At 30.8% G+C, this 13,021-nt stretch overlaps 1 long non-coding RNA gene across 1 annotated transcript; it reads left to right on the top strand.

Moving 5' to 3' along the window:
• The first annotated feature begins 9,855 nt into the window (after positions 1 to 9,855).
• LOC125249779 lies at positions 9,856 to 12,336 on the top strand. Its single transcript, XR_007180639.1, has 7 exons — positions 9,856 to 9,995; positions 10,170 to 10,292; positions 10,731 to 10,869; positions 10,954 to 11,124; positions 11,395 to 11,654; positions 11,741 to 11,809; positions 11,916 to 12,336. It is a non-coding gene; the product is annotated as an uncharacterized LOC125249779 (long non-coding RNA).
• The last annotated feature ends 685 nt before the right edge of the window (positions 12,337 to 13,021 follow it).

Below are 13,021 nucleotides of genomic sequence, written 5' to 3' on the forward strand. Positions count from 1 at the left end.
TTAAAGCTCAATAACATTTGAAGGGAATAATTTACAGTCATAAAACCAACTGTAAAGTGTTCATCTACATGTCAGCTATGATGCACACCTTTTATATTTTTCATATTTATTAAAATAAACTGTCAAATCATGTGTAAAAATGGCTTTTTTCATTACTGTATATACGCTCATACATAAATATGCCATAATTTAAAGCTCAATAACATTTGAAGAGAATAATTTACAGTCATAAAACCAACTGTAAAGTGTTCATCTACATGTCAGCTCTGATGCACACCTTTTATATTTTTCATATTTATTAAAATAAACTGTCAAATCGTGTAAAAATGGCTATTTTTTACTACTGTATATATGCTCATACATAAATATGCCATAATTTAAAGCTCAATAACATTTGAAGGGAATAATTTACAGTCATAAACCAACTGTAAAGTGTTCATCTACATGTCAGCTATGATGCACACCTTTTATATTTTTCATATTTATTAAAATAAACTGTCAAATCGTGTAAAAATGGCTATTTTTACTACTGTATATATGCTCATACATAAATATGCCATAATTTAAAGCTCAATAACATTTGAAGGGAATAATTTACAGTCATAAAACCAACTGTAAAGTGTTCATCTACATGTCAGCTATGATGCACACCTTTTATATTTTTCATATTTATTAAAATAAACTGTCAAATCATGTGTAAAAATGGCTATTTTTCATTACTGTATACGCTCATACATAAATATGCCATAATTTAAAGCTCAATAACATTTGAAGGAAATAATTTACAGTCAAAAAACCAACTGTAAAGTGTTCATCTACATGTCAGCTATGATGCACATCTTTTATATTTTTGATATTTATTAAAATTAATTGTCAAATCATGTGTAAAAATGGCTATTTTTCACTACTGTATATACGCTCATACATAAATATGCCATAATTTAAAGCTCAATAACATTTGAAGGGAATAATTTACAGTCATAAAACCAACTGTAAAGTGTTCATCTACATGTCAGCTCTGATGCACACCTTTTATATTTTTGATATTTATTAAAATTAATTGTCAAATCATGTGTAAAAATGGCTATTTTTCATTACTGTATATACGCTCATACATAAATATGCCATAATTTAAAGCTCAATAACATTTGAAGGGAATAATTTACAGTCATAAAACCAACTGTAAAGTGTTCATCTACATGTCAGCTATGATGCACACCTTTTAATTTTTTCATATTTATTAAAATTAATTGTCAAATCATGTGTAAAAATGGCTATTTTTCATTACTGTATATACGCTCATACATAAATATGCCATAATTTAAAGCTCAATAACATTTGAAGGGAATCATTTACAGTCAAAAAAACAACTGTAAAGTGTTCATCTACATGTCAGCTATGATGCACACCTTTTACATTTTTCATATTTATTAAAATGAATTGTCAAATCATGTGTAAAAATGGCTATTTTTCATTACTGTATATACGCTCATACATAAATATGCCAATATCCTACAAAAAATAGAACCAAAAAATTGATGTCTTAATAATGAAATGATTAACAGAACGGATGATACACAAACATTTCAATATATTTTAATTTATTTTCTTCATTTTATTTTCTGTCTGCTGGCCACCACTGACAAATTGGTTTTTTTGTTTAGAAAGCATGCAGGGAACTATGTACAATATTTGTATACAGACAGATTGTCAGTTGGAATGAAAGAACTTATTTACATAAAGAACACTTCCATTCAACCTTCTGAGCCTTCTTGAACTGTCTCTTAGACATGGAAAGGCATGCCACATGGAACCACCTCTGACAACGATGACATTCAATCTGAAAAAAAAATAAAAATAAGTAATAATAATAATAATATCAAATTGATTAGTAAACAATTACTCTCCTTCTCTCCCCCCCTCTCTCTCTCTCTCAATAGTATTTACTACATTTTTAGACAGTCTGAATAAGTCTAATGTCTGACTGGAGGAATGCTTTCTGATGTAGACTGTGTTAGGGAAGATGAAGGGGTGGGGCCAAAATGCTGCACTGGCCTTAGTAGATTTAGAATGTAAACACTGCCAGTTTTTTGTTTATTTTCTTGCGGTCAGGATATAAAGTGATATGAATGAGTTTGAATATGACTGATTTTGTGCAGAAAAAAAAAATGTTTCTTTAAAAGTTGTTGTCTGTTAAAAATGTTTCTTTGTGCTGTTACATGCATAAGTATGCCCATAAGATTTGTATTATCAATGTGACATTACCCACCCAAAATGTTTTTGCTGGATCATCAGTGGGTTTTGAGGCATCAGGATTATTTGATGAATAGAAAGTTCAGCACATACTGAACATTATAAATGCAATAATGCTCCTTCTTGAACACTTTTCAAAAAAATAAAAATAAAAATTCTTACTGAAAACATAGTGTATAATGCAGAAGCTTATATGTTTCTTTTGAACTTTCTATTCATCAAGCTGAAAAAAAAGTACACAACTGTTTTCAACATTGAAAATAATCATAAATGTTTATTGAGCAAATGATATTAGAATGATTTCATATATTAATGTGATAGCTTTGCATAATAAATTACTTTGTCAAATATATTTAAATAGAAAACAGTATTTTAAATTGTAATAATATTTCACATATTTGTTTTTTACTGTATTTTTAATTAAATAAATGATTGGTGAAAACTTCTTTTAAAAACAATAAAAATCTAAGTCTATACTTTATAAGATTTGTATTATCAATGTGACATAACCCAAAATTTTTTGCTGGAAATGACATCAGCAGCACATAAATGCTCCTTCTTGCCTTTTTTTTTAGCTGTGTTGGCAATTACATATAGAAATAATAATGGTACTTTTCTGTGACCTATACTTTATACCATAATTTAAATGACATTAAATGGTTTTTAGAAATAACTTACCTGTTTTTAGTAGTTCCTCTGCCATTGCCAATCGCAGATGTTCTAATTTCTCCTTGGAAAAGTTTAAACTCAAATGGCAAGGGATATTTGGGAAAGCATCAACAACTTGCTTTGCCATCTACATAAAACAAGATAAGTTAATTTTGTTTCTGTCCACCACAGCAGCCATACATACAAAAAAAAAGATAAAAAGGAAGAAAATAAAAATAAAAACAAAAACACGCATGAATGATAATCAGTACTCTGTTCACATAATCTCCAATGAACAAACATTAAAGAGTCTAAGCCTCCACACAATATAGAGTCTACTCTGACCCTTCCTGTATGTAGCCTTATTCTTGTACCGACCGCTTTGTTGTCTTAGTACACTCTAAAGATCTTATATATATATATCAATATATATATATATATATATATATATATATATATATATATATATATATATATATATATATATATATATTCTTCTCCACAAATTTATAAGAATTATAAATTATAAATATAGTTTAGCCTGTATAAGAACTTGTTTTTCTTCATGTAGTACATGCAGGAAAACCAACCTGCATAACAAACACTCCACAGCTGTACCAGTCTTGTTGCAATGAATGGTTCATTTTTCCTCCATTCCATTTTATGTCCACCCAGTCATTTTTACTGAGAGAGTTTCTTCTCATCTTGAAGTACTCTCTAGACAAAGTAAATAAAGAAAATGAATATTCTTCATGCAAATAGCATTTTTATTACTCCTACTGTAAATGTAGAGATACATGACAAAACAGTTGCTTCTTAGTAAGAGTTTCGTTTCCTGGCTCATAGGTATTTTCCCGATCGCATCCCCACTGAAACTTTTTTAAATTAAAGAGACACATTATGTTAGCCAATTAAAATTAATGCTCTCTCTTTTTTATATTATTAGAAAGGCAACACTATCCATTGTACTTGTGGTGCATTAAACACAAAATGTGTGAGAGGAAAAAAAGTGAGTCTAAATGATTGACAGGATAATATTAAGAATTAAAACATCATTACCTACTAACTTCCTATATAGTATATGGTATTTATTGTCTTTGCATATAGTATCTCACCATGACTCACTAAACACTTAATTATTGTGAGATGCTTGCTACTTACAGTAAAAGTCAATAGGTAAATTTATTTCAAGGATTTGACAGTGGTTTTAAAAAAAAAAAAAAAAAACTCTTAAAATTATAAGGCTAGTATACGGAAACAACGTCAAAGACTCAACACCTGTCATTTTATTCTTACGAAAACAATCATTTAAGACCCAGAGATTTGTAAACTCTATGCCAAGTCTCTGGAAAACCAAGAGAAGTGATTTTTTTTTCTCTCAAAACAAAGTTCATAGCATTTTATTCACCATTCAATACACCATGACAAGAAACAGCAAAAAATAGCATCATAGCTGACATGTAGATGAACACTTTACATTTGGTTTTATGACTGTAAATTATTCTCTTCAAATGTTATTGAGCTTTAAATTATGGCATATTTATGTATGAGCGTATATACAGTAATGAAAAATAGCCATTTTTACACGTGATTTGACAGTTTATTTTAATAAATATGAAAAATATAAAAGGTGTGCATCAGAGCTGACATGTAGATGAACACTTTACATTTGGTTTTATGACTGTAAATTATTCTCTTCAAATGTTATTGAGCTTTAAATTATGGCATATTTATGTATGAGCGTATATACAGTAATGAAAAATAGCCATTTTTACACGTGATTTGACAGTTTATTTTAATAAATATGAAAAATATAAAAGGTGTGCATCATAGCTGACATGTAGATGAACACTTTACAGTTGGTTTTATGACTGTAAATTATTCTCTTCAAATGTTATTGAGCTTTAAATTATGGCATATTTATGTATGAGCATATATACAGTAATGAAAAATAGCCATTTTTACACATGATTTGACAGTTTATTTTAATAAATATCAAAAATATAAAAGGTGTGCATCATAGCTGACATGTAGATGAACACTTTACATTTGGTTTTATGACTGTAAATTATTCCCTTCAAATGTTATTGAGCTTTAAATTATGGCATATTTATGTATGAGTGTATATACAGTAATGAAAAAAGCCATTTTTACACATGATTTGACAGTTTATTTTAATAAATATGAAAAATATAAAAGGTGTGCATCATAGCTGACATGTAGATGAACACTTTACATTTGGTTTTATGACTGTAAATTATTCTCTTCAAATGTTATTGAGCTTTAAATTATGGCATATTTATGTATGAGCGTATTTACAGTAGTGAAAAATAGCCATTTTTACACGTGATTTGACAGTTTATTTTAATAAATATCAAAAATATAAAAGGTGTGCATCATAGCTGACATGTAGATGAACACTTTACAGTGGGTTTTATGACTGTAAATTATTCTCTTCAAATGTTATTGAGCTTTAAATTATGGCATATTTATGTATGAGCGTATATACAGTAGTGAAAAATAGCCATTTTTACACATGATTTGACAGTTTATTTTAATAAATATCAAAAATATAAAAGGTGTGCATCATAGCTGACATGTAGATGAACACTTTACAGTGGGTTTTATGACTGTAAATTATTCCCTTCAAATGTTATTGAGCTTTAAATTATGGCATATTTATGTATGAGCGTATATACAGTAGTGAAAAATAGCCATTTTTACACGTGATTTGACAGTTTATTTTAATAAATATCAAAAATCTAAAAGGTGTGCATCACAGCTGACATGTAGATGAACACTTTACAGTTGGTTTTATGACTGTAAATTATTCCCTTCAAATGTTATTGAGCTTTAAATTATGGCATATTTATGTATGAGCGTATATACAGTAGTGAAAAATAGCCATTTTTACACATGATTTGACAGTTTATTTTAATAAATATGAAAAATATAAAAGGTGTGCATCATAGCTGACATGTAGATGAACACTTTACATTTGGTTTTATGACTGTAAATTATTCCCTTCAAATGTTATTGAGCTTTAAATTATGGCATATTTATGTATGAGCGTATATACAGTAATGAAAAATAGCCATTTTTACACGTGATTTGACAGTTTATTTTAATAAATATCAAAAATATAAAAGGTGTGCATCATAGCTGACATGTAGATGAACACTTTACAGTGGGTTTTATGACTGTAAATTATTCCCTTCAAATGTTATTGAGCTTTAAATTATGGCATATTTATGTATGAGCGTATATACAGTAGTGAAAAATAGCCATTTTTACACATGATTTGACAAATAATTTTAATAAATATGAAAAATATAAAAGGTGTGCATCATAGCTGACATGTAGATGAACACTTTACATTTGGTTTTATGACTGTAAATTATTCTCTTCAAATGTTATTGAGCTTTAAATTATGGCATATTTATGTATGAGCGTATATACAGTAATGAAAAATAGCCATTTTTACACATGATTTGACAGTTTATTTTAATAAATATCAAAAATATAAAAGGTGTGCATCACAGCTGACATGTAGATGAACACTTTACAGTGGGTTTTATGACTGTAAATTATTCCCTTCAAATGTTATTGAGCTTTAAATTATGGCATATTTATGTATGAGTGTATATACAGTAATGAAAAAAGCCATTTTTACACATGATTTGACAAATAATTTTAATAAATATGAAAAATATAAAAGGTGTGCATCATAGCTGACATGTAGATGAACACTTTACATTTGGTTTTATGACTGTAAATTATTCTCTTCAAATGTTATTGAGCTTTAAATTATGGCATATTTATGTATGAGCGTATATACAGTAATGAAAAATAGCCATTTTTACACGTGATTTGACAGTTTATTTTAATAAATATCAAAAATATAAAAGGTGTGCATCATAGCTGACATGTAGATGAACACTTTACAGTGGGTTTTATGACTGTAAATTATTCCCTTCAAATGTTATTGAGCTTTAAATTATGGCATATTTATGTATGAGCGTATATACAGTAGTGAAAAATAGCCATTTTTACACATGATTTGACAAATAATTTTAATAAATATGAAAAATATAAAAGGTGTGCATCATAGCTGACATGTAGATGAACACTTTACATTTGGTTTTATGACTGTAAATTATTCTCTTCAAATGTTATTGAGCTTTAAATTATGGCATATTTATGTATGAGCGTATATACAGTAATGAAAAATAGCCATTTTTACACGTGATTTGACAGTTTATTTTAATAAATATCAAAATATAAAAGGTGTGCATCATAGCTGACATGTAGATGAACACTTTACAGTGGGTTTTATGACTGTAAATTATTCCCTTCAAATGTTATTGAGCTTTAAATTATGGCATATTTATGTATGAGCGTATATACAGTAATGAAAAATAGCCATTTTTACACATGATTTGACAGTTTATTTTAATAAATATGAAAAATATAAAAGGTGTGCATCATAGCTGACATGTAGATGAACACTTTACAGTTGGTTTTATGACTGTAAATTATTCTCTTCAAATGTTATTGAGCTTTAAATTATGGCATATTTATGTATGAGCGTATATACAGTAGTGAAAAATAGCCATTTTTACACATGATTTGACAGTTTATTTTAATAAATATCAAAAATATAAAAGGTGTGCATCACAGCTGACATGTAGATGAACACTTTACAGTGGGTTTTATGACTGTAAATTATTCCCTTCAAATGTTATTGAGCTTTAAATTATGGCATATTTATGTATGAGCGTATATACAGTAATGAAAAATAGCCATTTTTACACATGATTTGACAGTTTATTTTAATAAATATGAAAAATATAAAAGGTGTGCATCATAGCTGACATGTAGATGAACACTTTACAGTTGGTTTTATGACTGTAAATTATTCTCTTCAAATGTTATTGAGCTTTAAATTATGGCATATTTATGTATGAGCGTATATACAGTAATGAAAAATAGCCATTTTTACACATGATTTGACAGTTTATTTTAATAAATATCAAAAATATAAAAGGTGTGCATCACAGCTGACATGTAGATGAACACTTTACAGTGGGTTTTATGACTGTAAATTATTCCCTTCAAATGTTATTGAGCTTTAAATTATGGCATATTTATGTATGAGCGTATATACAAGTGAAAAATAGCCATTTTTACACGTGATTTGACAGTTTATTTTAATAAATATCAAAAATATAAAAGGTGTGCATCACAGCTGACATGTAGATGAACACTTTACAGTGGGTTTTATGACTGTAAATTATTCCCTTCAAATGTTATTGAGCTTTAAATTATGGCATATTTATGTATGAGCGTATATACAAGTGAAAAATAGCCATTTTTACACGTGATTTGACAGTTTATTTTAATAAATATCAAAAATATAAAAGGTGTGCATCATAGCTGACATGTAGATGAACACTTTACAGTGGGTTTTATGACTGTAAATTATTCCTTCAAATGTTATTGAGCTTTAAATTATGGCATATTTATGTATGAGCGTATATACAGTAATGAAAAATAGCCATTTTTACACATGATTTGACAGTTTATTTTAATAAATATGAAAAATATAAAAGGTGTGCATCATAGCTGACATGTAGATGAACACTTTACAGTTGGTTTTATGACTGTAAATTATTCTCTTCAAATGTTATTGAGCTTTAAATTATGGCATATTTATGTATGAGCGTATATACAGTAATGAAAAATAGCCATTTTTACACATGATTTGACAGTTTATTTTAATAAATATCAAAAATATAAAAGGTGTGCATCACAGCTGACATGTAGATGAACACTTTACAGTGGGTTTTATGACTGTAAATTATTCCCTTCAAATGTTATTGAGCTTTAAATTATGGCATATTTATGTATGAGCGTATATACAAGTGAAAAATAGCCATTTTTACACGTGATTTGACAGTTTATTTTAATAAATATCAAAAATCTAAAAGGTGTGCATCATAGCTGACATGTAGATGAACACTTTACAGTGGGTTTTATGACTGTAAATTATTCCCTTCAAATGTTATTGAAGTTAGAATCATGTATACCAATTTCGGATGTAACTTTACAGACGGTCCCTAAATTTGCGAATATCAAACGTCTAACGTCAAACCAACTTTATGCCAGTTATAATTTGACGTGTTTTATTCATATCAGATACACATTGTTTATGAAACAATAAAGTTTACTCTATTCTTCTCCCAGTTCACGGGCCACATACTTTTATGTATTTCGGGGAAGATTTCGTATATCTGATAGCTCTAACTGCAAACTCATCGCGCAACAAAACACATTCACTTTCACATATTTTACAATCGGAATATATCATAAAATGCATGATATAGTTAACAATTTTAGTGAATATTAAAAAAAAAAAAAAAAGAAAAAAAAAAAAAAAGAAAAACACGATATAAACGCGATACCACATGTCTGTCAGCTGCGTGACGCGTCTCCAAGGAATTAAAACTTTGTTCTAAATAACAGTCGCCTTAAACTCACACTGATGGGGGCTCTGAATATAGATAAATTACAATATAGATTTAGTTTGCAATTTGGATTACTTTTATAACATCCCATGAGTCGCGCTAAGAGACAACGTTATCGGGAAACCCAGCCCTGATCAGTTAAAATTACATTTATTTGTTTAGCGCTTTTCACAACTTAGGCCTATAGTTTTAAAGCAGCTTTATAGGAAATGCTTCAACATTACAATTTGGAGTAATCTGTTATCAAAGGTGACTGTAGCCTACAAGTTATGGCCTAATTTCAGACATAGGTATACGCGCGTTTTGGTAGGCTACACAAAAACGCGCGTCCTCGACGTGCGGTTTCCATGATACAAAAGCGCGCGTTAAGAACGCGCGTTTTTATGGTAAATCACACGTCGAGGACGCGCGTTTTGCTGTAAAAACGCGCGCTTTTGACGCGTCAGTATGCAATCAGACGTCCGATCAGGCGTTTATGAATACTTTGTTTGAGTGGTTTGGAGCGGACGCGAGCAAAACAATGGATTACATATTAATGTATGGAGTCATGTCGAGAAAACAGTTCTGGTAAGCATCGACGCATATTTACATTTGTAGTATTTTTACTTAGCAGACGCTTATCAAGGAGCTTGTTAACTTCACTTGACTGCCGTGGACGCGGCTTTCTTGGCTTGTCTGAAAACTTTCGGTATGCTACTACAGCTAATAAACGGACAAAATCTTTTTCATCTTTGATCGAAGCATTGTTATGTGGATCTCGAGTGTTTACGCTGCACTAAACTTTGACGAGCAATACTCCGATCTGCAAACAAAGAGCTGAGGAAGAGGATGATGGCGGTCCCGCATTCAGAGGAGAAAGATCAGGTTTGTTTGTTTTTAGCACGCTCATAGATTTATATACATGCAATTGTAATAAGCAAAAGTTGTTTTATTCCATGTTTCTTCAAGAAGGTGAGTGAAGAGGATGTTTATACTGTCATAGAAGATCATTGTTTTCAAATAACCTCAATTAACTAAATACATACGCTAGTTACATAAGCTAGTTTCACTGCTTTTTTTTGTTATGATTATAATGCACTGCAGTCCTATGCATTAGTATGTCTGGGATCATCTTCAGTTGCTAAATGTGAGCAGAATTTACTTTTACAGATGCTTATGACTGCTAAAACATGGAAAACACAAACACACAATCACAGCTTTTGTTGCTACTAGCTGCTTCTTCACTCCGCATGTTAAGACGAACATGAATTAGTGATTATTTCTCATGCCATAAATTGCTTTTAATATTTGTCTGTTTTGTAGTAAACAAGAGAAGCATTATCATCGCTGAAGAAATGGCAGATTTTAATCTCCAGACACCGAGCAGGTCAAGCCCTGAAGAAATAACACCATAGACATCATCTTCTGACTGAACTAGATGTTGGAGTCAATGAGAAAGCTAGTAAGTTCAAGTAAAGTTTGGCACATTCAGTTAGACCATGTTGCCTTTATTAATAGATACTTGTATACTATTTGCTTTTTACAGGTGGAATGTAAACCTACCTGAGTAAACGCCACTACTTTAATGAAAATTTCTAAGTTTACTGAGCGACGTAAACTGCTGTCATCCACGTCACATCATTGCTCTAACCGACGTTACCTGAAGAATCCTTTCAGCGTAGCAGATATTCACAAGCGTCTGGAGCCAACATAAAATGTAAGTATTTAATAGTTTTGTTTTTTTTTTTTTTTTTTTTCTTATTTGATTTTGTAAGGATATCTTAATGAAGAAAACGTAGGGCAACAATGTTAACGTTACCTACGTTTTTTCCCTGTCATCGCAGTCCTACATTATATAAGTGTGTTGCTGCTTTTTGTTAAGCACACTGATCTGAGAAATGTGATTTTATTCCTACATTCATGTGAATAAACTATCAGTAGCTTTATCTATGATTAGTAAACCTTTACAATCTTTGTTTACTTGCAGGCTGAACTAGATACTTCCTGGAGACTGAGCTTCAACACTTAAGGTAACTTCAGTTGAGTTGAAATGCTAGTTGCGTGATGTTTCCTCAGATAACTGCACACAGACCTGACTTTCTCTTTTCTACATCCACTGTTGGTTATACACTTGTGTGGTTTTGGTTTTCTAGGTTTGTACAAAGTTACACCATATCACTGAAAACGGCACGCATCAACAAGATTTCAGAGACTCTGCGTGATATTTTAAATGTTTATGATCTTCAGGTGAGTTAAAATTTGTCAACACTTACTACCTCCATCACTGTCACTGTATATAAAATAAAGTTGTTAATTTTTGCTTGACTTTGAAGGGTGTGCATGATGTCACCATGAAACGCACCGTAGCCCTCCAGGACCTACAATTCTTCAAGACTTGAAACGTAAGTATTCAATGCATTAACAGAATTGCTAGTGTCAGTGAATGTAACGGTCTACTTTTAGTCTACTGAGTGAAACTTACAGTTGGACCCTCTATGCTTATTTCAGGAGGCATTGGAGAACCAGACATCACTGATTCTGTCATTGTGGTCAACGAAACGAAAGCACAAGTCCTTCAAGCACTGCAGTTGTGATAGAAGATGATCTTCAGTTTTATAATAAAAGACTAATCTTCAAAAAAATCTTCAATTGTACAGCTGGAGGTTTATTTTATTTTATTTTTTAGGTTTTGTTGTTGTTTTGTCTTTTGAGTTAGTTTTTTTTTTATGTAATGAAGTCCTGCAGAGGTGCCTGATCCTGTTCCTGGAGATCTTCCTGCCTGCAGAGTTCAGCTTCAGCTCATTATTTTCCTAAGTACAACAGCAAAACTTTTTCCATTTACCAATGTATTTAAAACATTAAGTTTGTCTATACTTATTCAATTTTACACTCTGTGTATAAGTAAATACTAGTGTATATTTTTTTCAAAATGTGGTAAACATTTAATTGTATAACAATTTCTGTTATTTGATGTAATATAGTTTTGTAATTGTTTTGTAAATAAAATGTTTTCATGCCAACCAGATCAACTGAGTTCTTTTCAACTGGACATATAATTGTTTTTCATAATAATGTGATGTTTGTATAGATTTAAGCAATGTTATTTATGTATTATAATTTATATTATTAAAATGTAAGAAAACGTTTTGGCTGGGTATTTAAATGAAAAATGAATGAACAGTATGGTAGATATATAAACGGGGATGGGCCGTTTCTGGCGCGCTGTGCACATTTGCGACGGGCCGATACCGGCTTGATTCCGGCAGTGTCGGCATGGTAACGGCTGCCGCGTCTGGCCCGATTGGCCCGGTATAGCGACGGCCCGATACTGGCTTGATTGCGGCAGTGTCGGCATGGTAACGGCTGCCGCGTCTGGCCCGATTGACTCGGGCCGGAATCGGGCAGTGAGTACACCAGGCATCCGGTCCGAGTGGTAAGTCTCCGGCAGGCGAGAATCTAACCAGAACTGGCCCGATTGTATTTTGTGTTTACTTCTTGTTTACAGCTTTAGCTATATAGAATAGTTTCTAAAGAGTTTAAATTTGTATGTGGCAATGCCATGTCTGATTGTATGAGCAGATGTCCTGATGACATTATTGACACTATTGACACTT

Source organism: Megalobrama amblycephala, linkage group LG1 (genome assembly GCF_018812025.1).
Source record: "Megalobrama amblycephala isolate DHTTF-2021 linkage group LG1, ASM1881202v1, whole genome shotgun sequence".
Classification (NCBI taxonomy): domain Eukaryota; kingdom Metazoa; phylum Chordata; class Actinopteri; order Cypriniformes; family Xenocyprididae; genus Megalobrama; species Megalobrama amblycephala.